Source organism: Oryx dammah, unplaced genomic scaffold (genome assembly GCF_014754425.2).
Source record: "Oryx dammah isolate SB20612 unplaced genomic scaffold, SCBI_Odam_1.1 HiC_scaffold_17, whole genome shotgun sequence".
In the NCBI taxonomy this organism is placed as follows: Eukaryota; Metazoa; Chordata; class Mammalia; order Artiodactyla; family Bovidae; genus Oryx; species Oryx dammah.
This window is the reverse complement of record NW_024070201.1, coordinates 35737799-35755979: the sequence shown is the minus strand read 5'-3', so window position 1 is coordinate 35755979 and position 18181 is coordinate 35737799. Positions and strand designations below refer to the sequence as shown.

The 18181-nt window shown below is 36.8% G+C and overlaps 1 protein-coding gene across 12 annotated transcripts in view; it reads right to left on the bottom strand.

The window, feature by feature from the left end:
• The window catches only part of SOX6 (SRY-box transcription factor 6), a 712355-nt gene that overhangs the window by 49331 nt on the left and 644843 nt on the right, over positions 1–18181 (bottom strand). The window lies entirely within an intron of this gene.

The window sequence follows — 18181 nt, the reverse complement described above, 5'->3', positions numbered from 1 at the left end:
AGAATAACCGGAGACTTATTCTAGCTTCCAAAGCAGCCACTTTTTCCTTCCAATTTCTATCTTGCTTAATGGATGAAACTTGAATTTACAAACATCATTTCTGACCAACTGGAACTCAGAAAATCTTTCAGGAAGATTCCACTAAAGCCTGTTTGTGGCACCAACAGTGCTGACAGCACCTAAACCATAGTAGCTCTAAGGAAAGGACATCTGTGGCAGGAGACCTGCCAGGACTGTACTGCACATCTTCTCTCTGTTGGATTTGTTCCAGCCATCTAAAAGGAATGCATTTGAAAGGTGTGAGCCAAAAGCACAAAATTTGAAAGAGCAGTTTCCATTAGAATATACTGTTATTCAATGGGGAGGGGAGATTTCCCATTTAGAGATCATAGTTTGCATTGGTACTCCTGGAAAAGTACAAATCAGAATTTTAGGCAAGAAGCTTTCAAAAACAAATATTTCAAAGCAGGCAGACTAGATGATGGCACTGATACTGTATTTTGTTTAGGAGTTTGAACTGTAACTTCCTGGTAAGTGAGAAGCAGCACATCACTCCCGGCCAGCCCTTGAGTCAGGAAAGTTAAACACTTCTGCCATTACACTAGGAAAACCCAAAGGTGTTTTACTTGTTAACCTGTCCTTCTAGGAGCAGTCGTCTGAAGCATCACAATGAACTCTCCTTCTGTCGCTCTCTGGATCGATAGCAGGGAGCTCATTGACCAGCATTAACATGGTGTTCTTGTCTGCAGAAAAACAGCACGTGTCTCCTTCTCTCCTCCTTGTTTCTCTCCAGACTCAAACTTGGCTTTGTGTTGTGCTTATGAATGAATGAAACCTTGTTGTTCATTACTATGAAACAATATTAAATGTCATGTCAGCTTGAATTTACAGACATGAAATAGCAGCTTCCAGCTCCGGGAATGGTTTCTGCATGTTATACTTAATGCATTATGCAGCAGTAGAGTGCTGATTGCTGTTCAGTCTATTGTTCAATGACCTAGTTCTGTACTGAGCATGTTCGGCATTAGATGGAAACACTCGGAGTGTTCTTTTCTGTAAGATGTTTAGAAACTTGGAAATATTCTTAAAGAGCAAACATACAATTACTTGATAGAGGCTGTGTCTCATTTGTACAGCCTCACTACACTTGTGCTTTCTAATATGATTATTTTTGAATATCATTATATTTCTATAATTAATTCCCATCAGTCAAATTGTGCAGGAAGTCTTCCAGTTCCCCTTCATCATGTAATGTTGAAATCTGTGTTGGAAGAAAATACAGTATAAACCTTGCTTTAATCTAGCACCATTTCTATGAAAGATGGCAACAAAATTATAATCATGAATTTCCCCATCTGGGTAATACTAACTAGTTAACAAAAGTGGTATGTGGGGAAACCTCTGAAACATGACACTTACTTTTGAAAAAAGTGAAAATAAAAAGCAAATTAAGTATGGTTCCCCAATATCTTCTTATGTGACAACGCTGCTGCACAAGAACAAACTATCCTGATGCAGGCCACAACAAAAAGCAACCACAAGCCATACGGGAGTTGCACACACTGTTGCGGGGAGGACAGCTGCTTTTAATCAGCCAGTTTTGATTACTGAGTAGCACTTTTGGTTGTCATGATGTGAAGCAAAAGAAAGTGAAGATGAGGAGTACCAGGGACAGCAAAATATTCAACCTTTGTTTTATCACATTGTTTCGCATTTCAAATATTTGCATGTGAACGCTTTCCCTATGTTAAATGCAAAAGGAGTTTTGATGTGACACCTGCAATCTTCTTGGAAGAACAACCTTTAGCTGTATTTTCATGGGAGGAAAAGCAACTTTCTCTGAAAATCAACAGACCATGCTATCTATCAATATGCATATTTCAAGTATCTTTCTAGTCATTCATTCTCTTTGATTTTACCGGAAAATATTTTCAGTAAAAAAAAAAAAATAAAATAAAATCATAAAGCTCCTGAAAGAATATCAATATTTTGACAAGGAAAGAGAAGAGGGAAAATTACATGCCATGGTTTGTAAAATCCTAAGACAACAAAGCTTACATGATGATAATATCTTTTCTTTTATAAAAAATGAAGTGCACTCACAATTCAGTAGTATCAGCTTGTTTTTAATCATAACAAAAAACATTCAGAACATTCAACAACACATTCTCAGTGTCTTTGAAGTCATACATTTTTCTGACTTCATTGAAAAAAAAATCTACAGCAGAGATAGTTTCCTTATAAAACATCAATATTTTGACAGAATAGAAGTCAAGGAAGAATATCCCATGAAACGCTTGTTAAATAGGCAGAAAATAAATCAATGATAAAAATTGTTTTGGGCGGTGGGCTGCATTTTATATTTGGTAATATTAAGCATTTGTGTTTGAGATTAAAGAAGGACTCTGCAAAGCCATGCCCTTTCATATAAATTTCTACCTAGTCTCCCAGAAGATTTCCTTCTTTTCTTCAAAGAATAGCTCAGAATATTTATTTGCCAGCCACATAACCATAAGATAAGAGGGTCTGATGTCTACAAGTTAGCTCAGGGCAGCTGAGCTAAGCAAAGATTTTACCAGTGAGGTTGAACATGAGCCTAGTAAATACAGGATGTGGACATGGGCACAGAGAGAAGTTTAAAGATTCTTTAGTTCCAAGAGGGCCTCAGCTTCTGGCGATTAAGAGCCAATGGGTATGTCCCCATACGGAAATGCAGACGATGGGTGGCAAGCTCTTAACTCTAAGTTTTCCATGCACTTGAACAAGTTTTCACAAGGTATATAGTTCCCAAGTAGATATTTTGGAGATATAAACAAAACACCTCAATGCTAATTTTAATCTCAACCCCCCAGGCAGGAAAAATCCCCAGTCTTCATGATGACAGTGAAATGTGCATTTTACATGCAGCGATATGATCAGACACTTACTTATGCATTGTCAGTCACAAACATGCAGGCAACATAAAAGTTATTGAAAAAAATTAAAGTCAGCTCTGCTGTGTTGTAGGACTGTTGGCTCTCTAAGTGCTTTGAAATTATGATGTATGAGGTAGATGTTGCATATTAAATAAAGATATTTAAATGATAAAGCCCCCTTTAGTGAGAGCTGATGAATGTTAAATGTTACAAGCCACAAGACGGTAGCATCCATCATCTTCACATATTACCAGAGTCACTGACGGGGTAGCCTCGCTGATGACAGATAGACTGCTGTATTATTATCCCTTATTTCTAGAGTCACTGAACAAACCATTCAACTCCTCAGGCATTATTTTTAACTTTGCATTAAATTAGCAACTTTTCCCTTCCTACCATAGCAAGATTGATCAATTCTGTCTTTGCATCGGTGGAGAGAGAGAATGAATTTGGGGTAGCTAAAAAATAAGAGGTTTGTTTTCATCTAGGGAAAAAAAAAATCAACTTCCTCTTACTGGCAACAAATGTAAAATTGTGGTATGGGGAAAGAACAGCAATGAAACAGTAAGCACACAATAATGGCTTTTCTTTGCACTTAGATAAAAGCTGAATTTTTGATGTGCACAGTATATTTTAATAAAATTTTATATACTATGTTTTATACACTTATTGGCTATTCCATAATAATGTGTGTGCTAACAGTAAAATTGCTCTTAAATTTATGTGTGTTATTTATACGTTCCCACGTAACAATGCTTTTTGTTGTAAAAAATATTCAGTTTATTAATGTAACTTTACAACCACTGCATCCAAGATCCGTGGTAAATTAATGACATTTTTATTATTTTATAGTGTCATTAAATTTTTACTGATCACTCCATCAAACAGAGGCAGTAAAGGCCATAATGTAAACTGGGACACTTAGATCAGGCAGCAGGAAGACATTCCATATAGTCTGAAGAAAACTGCTAGCAATAAATGATATTTATACCATCTTTAAGCATGTGAGAATACTTGGATAAGTTTGGCAAAACTGTTTCAGTAGTAGAGTGGATTGTATACTTAAATAACAGTTTGCTTGCCAGCGAGACAAGCCTTTTTTAAACCGTATGTGAGATGACTGATTTCAGCCATCTCCTGAAAAACAACACGTGAAAGGTAACGATGTGCTGGGCACCCTCCCACTGGATTTCTGAGACTGACCACCCTGTACCACACCTCAAATGATTTCAACATGGTCCTCCTTTCCACAAACCGAAGTGTAAAATTGCACATGCAGATAGAGGCTTTTTGTTTGTTGCCTTACAAATAGTATTTCATTTGACAGGCAGACATGGCTGGACAATGATGTGATACATTTTATTCCAATGGTTGAAATGAGAGGCATTTTACCAAGCTGTATTCAAAGCTCTTTTACAAAGAATATCTGAATACGAGCGCATCCATAACAGGCACAGAACATGCACCTAAGAAGCCATTACTTAACATTGCAGTTAAAATGGGTAAAAAATAATATCATGTTACTTTCATATGTAAGTTACATTATAATTAGTATACTTTACACTAGCCCTCAGATGTTCTGTTCATAGAATATTTGCATATATATTTTATACAAATATTTTATAATAATACATGCTCATTATATATATTATACTTCTGTATTTAGAAGACAGCAAACAGAAAATTCTATGCTCATGTACTCACAAATTTAGAACCACCTACCTCTTACATAGGGATTTTGGTATGAATATTTCTTAAGTAAATAAGAATTTTGCTGATATATCTTAAAATAAATATTTAAATACTAAAGAATCTTTAAAACCATTCAAATTTGTGATAATAAGGACTTTAGCAGAGAAAATTAATACTACAGTGCTACTAGCCATCTTTCTGTGTACTCCTGAAGCAGTTTTCTAAGAGAAGTAACAAATACATGCATTATAAATAGAAATTCTCTAAGGCCTAATGCTGTGGAAGTACACTCAATATGCCAGTAAATTTGGAAAACTCAGCAGTGGCCACTGTTTTCATTCCAATCCCAAAGAAAGTCAATGCCAAAGAATGCTCAAACTACTGCACAATTGCACTCATCTCACATGTTAGCAAAATAATGCTCAAAATTCTCCAAGCCAGGCTTCAACAGTATGTGAACTGTGAACTCCCAGATGTTCAAGTTGGTTTTCGAAAAGGTAGAAGAACCAGAGATCAAATTGCCAAAATCCGTTAGATCATCGAAAAAGCAAGAGAGTTCCAGAAAAACATCTACTTCTGCTTTATTGACTGCGCCAATGTCTTTGACTGTGTGGATCACAACAAACTGTGGAAAATTCTTAGAGAGATAGGTATACCAGGCAACCAGACCTGCCTCCTGAGAAATCTGTATGCAGGTCAAGAAGCAACAGTTAGAACTGGACATGGAACAAGACTGGTTTCTAATAGGAAAAGGAGTACGTCAAGGCTGTTTATTGTCCTGCTTGTTTAACTTCTATGCAGAGTACATCATGAGAAATGCTGAGTTGGATGAAGCACAAGCTGGAATCAAGATTGCTCAGAGAAATATCAATAACCTCAGATATGCAGATGACACCACCCTTATGGCAGAAAGCTAAGAAGAACTAAAGATCCTCTTGATGAAAGTGAAAGAGGAGAGTGAGAAAGTTGGCTTAAAACTCAACATTCAGAAAACTAAGATCATGGCATCCAGTCCCATTAGTTCATGGCAAATAGATGAGGAAACAATGGAAATAGTGAGAGACTTTATTTTAGGGGGCTCCAGAATCACTGCAGACGGTGATTGCAGCCATGAAATTAAAAGACACTTACTCCTTGGAAGAAAAGCTATGACAAACCTAGACAGCATATTAAAAATCAGAGACATTACTTTGCCAACAAAGGTCCATCTAATCAAAGCTATGGTTTTTCCAGTAGGTTGTATGGATGTGAGAGTTGGACCATAAAGAAAGCTGAGCACCAAAGAACTGATGCTTTTGAAGTGCAGTGTTGCAGAAGACTCTTGAGAGTCTCTTGGACTGCAAGGAGATCCAACCAGTCAATCCTAAAGGAAATCAATTGAATATTCATTGGAAGGACTGATGCTGAAGCTATGTTTGAAGCTGAACATGCTTCATGTTCCAATACTTTGGCCACCTGATGCAAACAACTGACTCATTTGAAAAGACCCTGATGCTGGGAAAAATTGAAGGCAGGAGGAAAAGGGGATGACAGAGGATGAGATGGTTGGATGGCATCACTGACTCTATGGACATGAGTTTGAACAAGCTCCAGGAGTTGGTGATGGACAGGGAAGCCTGGCGTGCTCCAGTCCATGGAGTCGCAAAGAGTCAGACACAACTAAGCGACTGAACTGAACTGAACTGAAGGCCACCACAATATTCTGAGGTATTATCTATCCTTAAAGTTTCCACTATGTATAAGTTGCTGAGTACTAGCCCCCCAAAAAGGGTTTGCCCATTCATCCAAGCTCCAAGCTTTGGTGTCTTTCTGATCCTGGAAAACTCTTTTTCAAAAGTAAAGACTTGCTTGCAAGTGTTTTCCCCTTACATGACTCCCCTTCCCATCCTCTGCTTATATTAATAAAAACTGGTCGGTACTATTTGTCTCACTGCTTTCCTTGCCCCTCTCTGCCAGTTAATCTTTCAGGCTTGCTGATTCTCCTTCTGCATAGCCTCTTGCACTGATCCCTCAGCCTGCAAAGCCCAAGTTCTTCATAAACTCTATAACCTCTCTGATCTGTCTACTCTCTGAAACACAAAAATCCCTAGCCTTCCCTATATAATTAGCCCCTAGTTACATGTTATATTAAAGAATTGAGCTTTGGATCATGTGCACCTCCAACTCTTCCCCAACAGCATCAAAAGATTTTTCAAGCCAGGGACTGTCTTGCATCTTACATAACATTTAATGTTAGTATCTGTAAACATTTGCAGGTTTTTGCAAGCCCACAGAATTGATTAATCCACATACATCAAAAACACCTTGTACAAGTGTGTTCAAACAGAACAAGAAGAACCAATTTTATAATAGTTCAAGTTTGTGTAAGAGATGTTTAGACTTAACCCTCCACATTGTATTAATGATGTCTCTTTGGTCAATAATCATCAAAACAAGGAAATACAGAAAAAGTCCATAAATATTTTGTAAAAGAGGGAAGTGAGCCATTTTAGAAGAACACACTAGAAGAATACAATTTAATTACACAACAATATGAAAAAGAGGTTTTTGAGTCTAACTTGGAATTTCTGCAGCTTAACAAGCCACATCTTTGCAAAATCTTTACTAAACACTGGCAAAAGAGGATAATACCCACCACAAATGCATGGCTTAAAAAGCATTATACATTTGAAAATAAAAAAGTCTTCTGTTTGTTTTTAAACAGGACAATGCTAAGTATAATGTTGAGAGAAAGTCTGTGCCTTACTCTGAAAGACTTGCTCTAATTCCCAGCTCTGGAAATATCTTGCCATGACGTGATTCTCAAGACGCACTACTTAAGCACACAGGTAATTTCCTTTTTATTGACTTAAAAAGCTATCACTTTATTAGTATTTATTTTACATCCTTATTAAAATGTAGTAATTTAAGGAAGGACTGAAAATGAAAGCTTTATTTTAGAAAGTAACCACATGTACTTTCAAAAGGTGATTCTTTTTTTGGAAAGAGTTATTTTGGAGGCAGTGGGATTTACTTTCACAGGGTTATTTTGATGGTCCCAGAGTCAGTTATCACAATAAAAAAAGACTCTAGCTGTTAGAAGTGAGGTAATGAACTTCATTGTTAAATACCATTTTGTCAGCTAAAACTATTAATTTCTTTACTTTTTAATACACTCATAACACCAAAACTGTGCTAGAAATCATGAATAATTTAAGTCCTAAGTTTTCCAACCATGTTTGCTTCTGTAGGATGTGAATGGGGCAAAAGTAGGAAAGGGTGTCATTTAGTGATCATGTACTAAGTGCAAGGCTCTTTGAAATGACTATTTCCTTTTACGTTCCCACCAATACTACAAGGAAAAATATTATTATTGCTGTCAGTTTTGCAAGAGAAGAGGCTCAAAAGGAATTTTTTATATTTTAAGTCACTTAACCAAAATTTAGATAGGCATATGGGCTGAGGTGAATTTAGAATAATAACTCTACAACTTAATTGCTATGTGATATCTCTGAGCCAGTTTCCTCATTTGTAAAATGGAATAGAAAATGCATATGCTGCAGGGTTGTGATGATTAAATAAGAGATTATACATGTGAGTGCTTTGCAAATATAAAGCAGCTCATAAAATATCCACTTCTGTTAAATATAGTATTAGTGTTTGCTAAATGTTTCAAAGCTAAACACTAATGAAGATGGTGGCCTGATCTAAAGGCCTATATCCATGCTCCTGTGTCAACAACACAACCACAAAACCAAAGATGGTTTCATTTTTGTCTTGGTTGCTAAGCATCTGAGAATTAAATCTAAATTTTAGCCTTAGAAACTATGTAGTACCTGGATCTTCTTTTCCTTTATTTATAAGCCTGCAAATACTCCCCATTATCCACATGCTATGTTTTTGCTGTGTTAGTCATTCAGTCATGTCTGACTCTGAGACCCCATGGATTGTATCCTCTGTCCATGGAATTCTCCAGGAAAGAATACTGGAGTGGGTAGCCATTCCCTTCTTCAGGGGAGATTCCCAAACCAGGGGTCAAACCCGCGTCTCCTGCATTGTAGGCAGATTCTTTACCGTCTGAGCCACCAGGAAAGCCTTCTATCTATGGGAGGAGAAGCAAGCTTCTCTTCATGGCTCATAGTCCCCTACATGACCTGGCTGCTGCTCTCCTCACCAGATTCATGTCTTTCTCATTCTGGTTTACTGCCTCTGTTCCAAGAAGACAGAATTTCTTGGAGTTTCCTAAATAAGCTACGATATTTTTTGCCCTTGTATATTTGCATATACCATTCCCTCTCCTATTAACAGAATGCCCTTCCTTTATGGATGACATCATAATTAGCCTACTCTAGGCTTAATTTAAGCATTTCTTCTGGATAAAATCCTTTGTTGACTGCCTTCCACCAGCCCCCCCATTTTGTTCCATCACCACACCATGTTTATAGACAAATGCATTATAATTATTGGTTTATATATCTGTTTACAAGTCTCCCCAACATACTTCTCAAGATGTTGTGTCCAAGTCTTATTAACTATAGCATCAGAGCCTTTCATGATGATACTAGGCACTTTGGTTGGTTGCTAAATCCTGATAATGCTAAATTATTTCTTTCTCATTTTTCATTTTTATTTTACTTTAAAATTAAACTATTTTCAGGTCTTTTTTGAAAATAGTGAGACAGAGATGATTAAAAGGTACATAAATACAAAGGAAGATATGTAAATCAGTTGAACAATCGAGTGATCTCCTGGTCAGGGTAGGCTTAGTGCTGAAATACAGGAAATCTGCCTAGCTATTACTATTCAGAAGGGCTCTGCAAAAATCTTCCCTAAAATCTCAGTAACAACCATTTCCAAACATTCTTCCTACAGTCTTCCATTTCTGAGCAATCCATCATTAGCAATTCATTCTTAGAATTAATTCATATCATCAATACTTTTATGAAAATACAATAGAATAAACCGTTAAGCAAAATCATACTAATTTCAGTTTAAATCCTCTAGAGAAACAAGAAAATCTCTAGGGAAGATAATCCAGATGAAGCTACATAAAGTGAGACATAAAGAATTTGATCAAGGGGGTTCTTTAGGTATTGTAATCATAAAAGAAAATAATTTCAGAAGAGTCTGGGAATGGCCAAGCTACGCAAAGATGGCTGTTAAGGGCTGAACTGTGTTCTCTTAAAATTCATGTGTTGAAGCCTTAACCCCAAGTACCTCAGAGTGTGACCCATGTTTAGAGACAGGGGCTTTAAAGAGGTAATTAAATTTAAATGAGGCCATTGGAGTAGACCTAATCCAATTTGATTAGTGTCCCTATAAAAGGTGTAGATTAGGACATAGAGAAAGACACCAGAGAAGTGTGCTCATAGAGGAAAGGCCATATGAGGACATAGTGAGAAGACGGCCGTCTGCAAGCAAAGGAGAGAGACCTCAGGAGAAACCAATTCTTCCAGAGTCTTGATCTTGGACTCCTAGACTCCAGAACTGTTAGGAAAAAATATCTGTGGTTTAAGCCACCCAATCTGTGGTATTTTGTTATGGAAGCCCCAGCAAACTAGCAATAATACAGTGGCAACTTCTGCCTCTTGTATCAAAGTAATAAGGCAACAAGTTTGAGACATGAGATCCTACTAGCCTCAGAAACAATTCTCTGAAAGTTTTTGCCATTAGGATCTAGTAGTGATTCTATCTTTTGACAGCTAGAGCTAGCTAGCTAGCTAGCTAGAATTCATCAAAAGTGAAAGCTCTCCCTTTAGCGGAGAAAAGACATGTAAGGGCTAGGGCAAAAGTTTTCAAAACTCCAGAAACTCATACTTGAGGCAAGACACAGAGTCAGTAAAGACTGACAAAGTTCAGGTCACCTGTCAGGAGACTCATACATGCCACTGGACAGTAAGTTCCTTGGGGGAGGGAAAGTGGCTCTTGATTCTATCTCCAGCTAGGATCGTATCCTATAAGCACAGAAGCATGCAGCACATGCCTGCTGAAATGGGCTAGTGTCTGCAGAACTTCTTGTGGATATGTTTTATGGAGCTTTCAAAAGCATTCTCAAATGATGTATGACAAATTCCCCTCAGGATTTGAAGAGTACACCAAGCTAAGCAAGTTCTCTCTCCACACCCCTGGCAAGGACGGTATCCTGTATATCTCCCGTAACATACTTAGATTCTTGTCACTGATCATCAGATGATAAATGATAAAGTAGCATTAACTCTGAAGACATGAGATCGTTTTAGGCTTGGGAGCCACTGAGTTAAATTAGTTTCATCAGGATTATAGTGCCTATGCTTTCTGTCTCATTCATATGGTTCTAATATGGTTTTAACCAATTGCAAGGTTATTTATAAGTTTGCAACTCCCAAGTAGAGTTATAAAGTGTTCAGATTTAAGCAAATCCAGTTGTGTGGTAGCCCAACTCCTACTTATATGTGGTTTCCAACTTTTTATTCCTATATAGAACATGATACATATTTGTTCCTGAATATTCTCTATTTGTTTCAGTAAAAAGTTCACAAAAAGTTCCACTGTAAAATCATACAAACTTCTATTAAAATCAAATACATGATTTGAAAACTGGAGAATTTTATCTCCACTTAAACCACCAGTGAGAATTTATTATATTAAAATTTATCACATAAATAAAGAGTATCACAATAAAATGAATGACTAGCCAAGCAAATGTCTTTGTCCAAAAAATTATCTTGGGAATTTTATTTCTTCAAATCTTAATTTCAGATACCTACTCAATTTACAATGTGTACTTTTCAATATTGTTTGTGGAAACACAGGTGCAGTTTATTCAAGTTAAAGACATCAAAGCTATATAAACCAAGAAAGAATATTTTCTTCAAAAATATACCTTCTATTTCAATTTTAGCTCACAAACTGATAAATTTAAAAAATTTTCCCTCAGAAACATAAACACAAAAAATGGAAAATATAAGGTATTACCACCATGCATTTGTTTTGATTTATGATATATAAATATATCACATCTCCTAAGAGGTTTTCCTATAATTTAAAGAAATATGTATTCTACAAAAATAACACATATCTTAAAAAGAAAAATAGGGGGTATGGAAAAGCTTTAGTGCTGGAAGGAAATGTAATGTAAAGACCTCTTCATTCAGAGAGCACAGAGCCCAAGAAGCAGAGAATGCTTACTCCAAATCCTGCAGCTGACAGGTAACAGATCCAGGACACACCTCTTAGCCTCACACCACTTAGCCTACAGACTCCCAGTCTCCTGTTGCTTCTGCTGAACTATTGTGCATTGCAAGTACTCTTTACAGACTATACTGCTGCTGCTAAGTCGCTTCAGTCGTGTCCAACTCTGTGCGACCCCAGAGATGGCAGCCCACCAGCCTCCCCCGTCCCTGGGATTCTCCAGGCAAGAACACTGGAGTGGGTTGCCATTTCTTTCTCCAATGCATGCAAGTGAAAGTGAAATCGCTCAGTCGTGTCCGACTCTTCACGACCCCATGGACTGCAGCCTACCAGGCTCCTCCATCCATGGGATTTTCCAGGCAAGAGTACTGGAGTGGGGTGCCATTGCCTTCTTTGACAAACTATACTAGCTCCTGATTAATTTAACCTGTAAAATGAGGGAGCTGAACCAACATCTGTATGGTTTCTTCCAGCTCTGAAATCTTATAATTCTATGATACTCAACTCTTTTACTCCTGAGACCCACACTGGAATACACATTAGTAAAATCACTTTGCATGTCATAAAAAAATTTTGAGCAATTATTCATATTCTCAACAAAATCACTCAAAAGATAATCCATTTGTCAAACAAACCTACCAAACCATGGTCACACTTAGCCAGAAAGCATTTATTTGCTATTTCTGAAATTCCATCTCTACCAGGCAAAGGTGATAAAGGGAAGGGACCTCAAGAAAGGGAAAGGCAAAGGGGAAAGTAAAATCAAAGGAAAATGTTTCATCTAAATTTGGCATGAATATGTCCCTAGTTTGATATTCATCACGGTGGCACTAGCACAGAATACATCCATTTCTGTCTGAATGCAAAGTAACATAAATACAAAGATTGCTGGTAAGAAGAGGGCCTCTTTTCAGAAAAAACTAACTCCTCAACATCAAGATTTTGCACATTCTATTAGTATCCCCTTTTAGGAAACAAAAAGTACTAATAAAGTCCCCTGAAGTCAAAAACATCTTTTCAAATAAAGAATAAAAATAACCCAAGACAGTCTGATTATTTGTGAAAGAAGCTTTCTTCAAGGTTAAGCAAAATTAAAATTTAGAAATTGTTTCATTTCTTAAAAATTAAAATATTTTAAAATTGGAATTTTTTAAATGAGTCTAAAGAAGAAAATATTTAGGATCCTGTTCTAAATAGTACTCCAACATGGCAGCATTACAAAGGACAAAAGATAGTGCCCAACTGTGGCAATATGTGTTAATTGTATGGTTTTCCAAAGATGTGGGAGAACTGATATCAATTACAGTATAATTACCATTACTTCCAACAGAGTTAACATGTAGTTACTACAAAGTAACATACAATTAACTGGTGTCACATTGCACACCAGACTAAATAAGATACAAATTAAAAATTCCCAAATGTAGCCATAATACTCTTCTATCTCTTAAAAAAAATAAAGTAACAACTTTTCTCTAATAATGTCCCGGCATTTTTCAGGAATTGGTGCAAATATTTCAAAGAGGAAGAAACCAAGGCATGTAACTTAGAAAAAATCATTTTTAGCTATACAATGAAAAACTGCTTAGGGAGAGAGATGTAGTAGAAAAAATTTAATAACCTAAAGCTGTTGTAAATGAAATTAGAATTTTCCTCATTTCTTTCAGTTCTTGAAAATTAGAGTTAAGTTTTAAAACCAAGTTCAAGAACTTTCGTAGTTTTTACTGATACCTAATATTTTCCAGTTATTTATCAACACCAGAGAGGAGCCTGGTTTAGCTTAATGGTGCTAGAAAAAGACACAGAAATGAGTGAGGCTCAGTCTAAGAAGGGATTGTACACAGATTTCTAGTCATTTGCTATGTGAAGTGGCAAATAATGTCTCATATCATGTCTCTTATCAGGAGGTGAACTGAAGAGACAGCGAATGCTGCAGTTCGGTCTGAAGAGGTAGAATTCCTCCTTGGAATGTCTCAAGTCAGCAACAGTCACACAGGATGCCTCCCCATGATGCATTTGAGAGGGGCATGAGTGAGAACACATACACGCCAAATACTCATCTAGGTTTAATTAGAAGAGAACTGAAAATGGCAGGGTGCAAGGCAATGAAGTTGATGAGAGGACAAAAGGAAAGTAGCTGTATTGAAAATACAGTGTAACTGCTATATCCGTTTCAAACATCTGGGCTTCCAATTATTTATTGAACTCATGTGTAAGAGTTATTTGGGAATACTGCACATGACTATAGATCAGGAACATGCAAACTGCTTTGTAAAATACTTGCAGGAATGAACTCTTGCTAAAGGCTTGAACAAATGGGTGAAAACTGCTATGAGATTGTTATCTTTTATTAAATCTGTGAACACCATGAAGAGGTTTACATGCTAAGAATAAATGTTGTAAACAGCATGCTATTAATATAACAGATGATATTTTATTAGAAACATATGTTTTGCAGATTTTTGAAAATTTAGTTAATTTCCTATATCTGACTTTTGGTTTTCATATGCTTAGTTGAGATTAAATGAGGCCTGACACATTTGTGAAAAACTGCACGTCTTGTTTGAAGATTACATAAGCACATGCGTAGACCACAAAGCTTTCAGGGCAGTTTGTCCCCTGTGTAGTCAATATAGTCCCCTTTCTTCTGAAAGTGGAGCTCAGAAATAGACATATTATTCTTGCACCCAGTTCCATGTCTTACTCTATTAAATTCGTGACCCTTTTGTTAGGCTCTAAAGGAGAGCAAACTGGTTAGGAAGGATGAGAACAGAACAGTGACGGGTAGGTACATCATTATGCCATGTTATTTCCTCTAGTTCCCACGTCACTGCTGTATTCCTCTGATTATTGCAGCCTCAAGAAATGTGCTGATCACCATGTGTGTTCGGCGACACTGCCAACCCTGAGAAGCTAATATCCCAGATAGAGTACATTATGCATGGGATGTAAATGAGGTATGTGTTCGCCACATATCTGCCGTTTGCCATAAAAGAGCCAACAAACAAGGAGGACGGATGCAGGGGCTTATTATTCCTTCCACTGTGTCCACAAAACAGCAACAACAACAACAATCAGCTGCTCTTCACAGCTGACCTTAATTGTCACAAACAAAATATTTTGGATTTAAAGTATATTTGGAGTAGCACTTTTCATTTGTTGTTATTATATTAGAAAGGAAAAAAAAAAGGATTATCATCTTCACATTCAGAAATTAAACACTGAAATACAGTAGTGAATGTAAAGAGTGCACCAACTTTATATCTCAATAACTCAGAAATTGATCTTTAGCTTTTGTTTCAACAATTAAATGTCAAGATAATAATAGCACTAAAGCTGAATTTATGATTTAGTTAATAAATTAGAATTCAGTCTTATCATTCGAATTTGGGATTTAAATAGTAAGATATTACTTATTTCCTGGACTAAAAGCAGGAGCTTCAGTGTTATTAAACAGTCTTTCAGCAGAATGCGGGATGGTGCTTAGACCACAGTTAAATTTTTTTTAATGAAATGAAAGTTACAGCTCCTAAGGCTCTCTTACTGAACCATCGATAAACAAGCACACATTTATTCCTAATGCTGGGATGGCTGCCCTCCCTGTTCCTTTCTGCCACCTACTTAGACAAGGACAAACCTAAAAAATCAACTAGAGTGAGATACAAGGGAGAGAGATCGTTCACTCACTCCCAAAGATTGTCTAATGAGAGTTAACTACAATGGATTTGCAATCTCAAGGAAAAAAAAAAAATGTTATTCACAGAACAAATACCTTCCCCTGTGAACAGTACTTTTAGCAGAGTCTTTAAATCTCTGTAGAATTTTTAATGGCATTTTCAGACCAATTAATGATAAGAGGATCATGAGTTTACCAATTACACAAGGTACAAAGTTTTAAGATTATAGCTCTTATTTAAAACTCTACTGCATATATTTGACACAAAGGACAACACAACCTGAAAAAGACTAAATCTTCTTTTAACTGATTAAGTAAAATATATTCACATTTATGACTAAAATGTTAGTTTTTCATAGCTGAAGTGACCAAAAGAATAAGAAAATGATTGCTGATAGGGCTGGCCAGCCTTCTTGCCTGCATCAGGACTCACATATTAAATTTATAATTTATATAAGGCCTCAAGTTGTAGATTGTGGTCTCCTTTTGGTAATACTACATGAAAAGCCAGATTATTCTATTTCTCAGACCAAATAAATAAGTCTTAACATAAATATAATCTATTTAGATACTGTGTGGATTGAAATACTAGTTTTCCCCTGAAGACCAGCTAATACACCGAGCTAATATACTGAAATCACTCATCCTTTGTACTTTTAAGTACTCTGTACTTCAAGTTGTTTTAAAATTCTTTGTCCATTGTTTTAAACAATCACATGCTTTTCCTTTTGATAAATCAATTTAACTGCAATTTTTCTTCAGTATAGTTTCTACTTGAAGATAAATGAATGTTAAATATTCCTTTAGACATCACCTCTAGATAATTTTTATCTCATTAAGTTACCTTTTAAAATTAAGTGTATAGAAATGACTCTGGAAAACTAGTTTGTACAAAGCTAGGTGAAATTCACTGACTCATGTAGCACTGTAACCTTGCTGTATTGTTCTGGTCAGTAAACTTATTTACATTTAGCTATTTCTCAGCTAAGTTTTTCAGAAAATAAATAAATTCTTCCATAAACTCCAGAGATCTTTGGTACAACAGGCCTGATTTACTTCAAACAGACTTTATGTCCTTTCTACACCCTCTCCTTTCCACCACCACCTACAAAGATGATAAACAAAATTTGTTTTATTTATGGAATAAAAGTGATGAAATGCTACTTATTTATGCTATCAGACTAAGGCAGCTTTGAGTCCAACCTATTCCAACAAAAGAGGAGGCGGAAGGCACACAGCTTAAAACTCACATTCTAAATGGAAATCACTGACTCAGCTACCCTGCTCTTAACAAAAAATATGTTCCATATTCAGTCTTGGTGACCACCAGGATCTTATAAATTGTAAAGTCCAATCTAGATATCTTCTACTGTTTTGCACAGCTTGACTTATGAGACGTGACCCAGTTTTAGGCATAGGTCATGAAATCAGGAAGATCAGGATCCATGCTGGCTTCTAAAGCCTTGTAAGTCAGTAATTATTTTATAAATTTAATTTTCTGGATCAATTCAGGTCTAAGACTTTATTGCATTGTCATTTTAATAAGCAAAGTCAACATTAGGTGCTAAATAAATTTGTACAGGTTGTCTCTCAGTCCCCCAATGCTATGCTACCTTCTTAATGCATGGTCAATTCTTAGGCAGATTCTTAAGAGGCCCTATCATTGAAGCTGCATGCTCAGGAACTCTTGTTATACCAGAGTAGTCTAGGGAGATGCAGGTATCACACACCAGAGCCCTGCCATAGAAGGATGCAGAGATAGCAGCTGCCCCTGTCACTATAAGGGCCTGGAGAAAAATCTTCATCAGTGGTCAGACGGCATGTGTGCCAAGTCACTTCGACCGTGTCTGACTCTTTGTGACCCTGTGGACCATAGCCTGCCAGACTTCTCTGTCCAAAGGAGTCTCCAGGCAAGAATGGGTTGCCATGCCCTTGTCCAGGGGCTGTTCCCGAAGCCCCATTGGTCAGAGACTGCACCTTAACTGCAGTAGACTGCTGTAAGAGTGGGAGATGAGACATGAAAGAGAGAGGGAAGAAGGATGGCAAGGAGGGAAGGGAAATGAGAAAGAAGAGGGCGGGAATCAGGCAAGGGAGAGAGAGGGAGAGATGGGATAAGGAGGAGGTTAGGGAAAGAGAAAGGAAGGGACAGAAATAGACTCTCATACATATAAGGAGGCAGAGGGAGACAAGTACAGACTGTGGGAAACTGATCAACCTCCAAAATAGAAGACAGAAGAGAAAGCAGCAATGAGGCAGAGTAAGTAACTGGGACAGAAAAACCAGATTTCAAAACTCTGCTAACGATGGTCTAGTAAGAAGCAACTCTCCTACAAGGTGAATTTCCTCTGTCTGAGCAAGACCAGACACACAAAAGCAAGACAGACACAGATGAAAATAAATTTTTATCCCCATAAGTGTAACTATTTCTCCCAAAGTTTGGTCTCTAGCCACAAGCAAGCAATCAATGAATAATAATGACTGAGCATTTCAGGCTCAATGTTAGAGAGACAATAACAAGTAAGGTATGGGCTCTTCCTTCAAGTTACCAATAATAGTAACTTCACAGTGTGGTGTGGTGGGAAGGACAGAATTAATATGGAGAAGAGATGGTAAGCTCTTCATGATTCTCAGTAGGTTTTATTTTTCGTTTTTTAACCTGCAATGGAGGATGACAATACTTTCTATCTCATAAATGAGAACTTCCATATAAAAGTATTTACCATCGATAAATGCCTATAAACTAATGTTA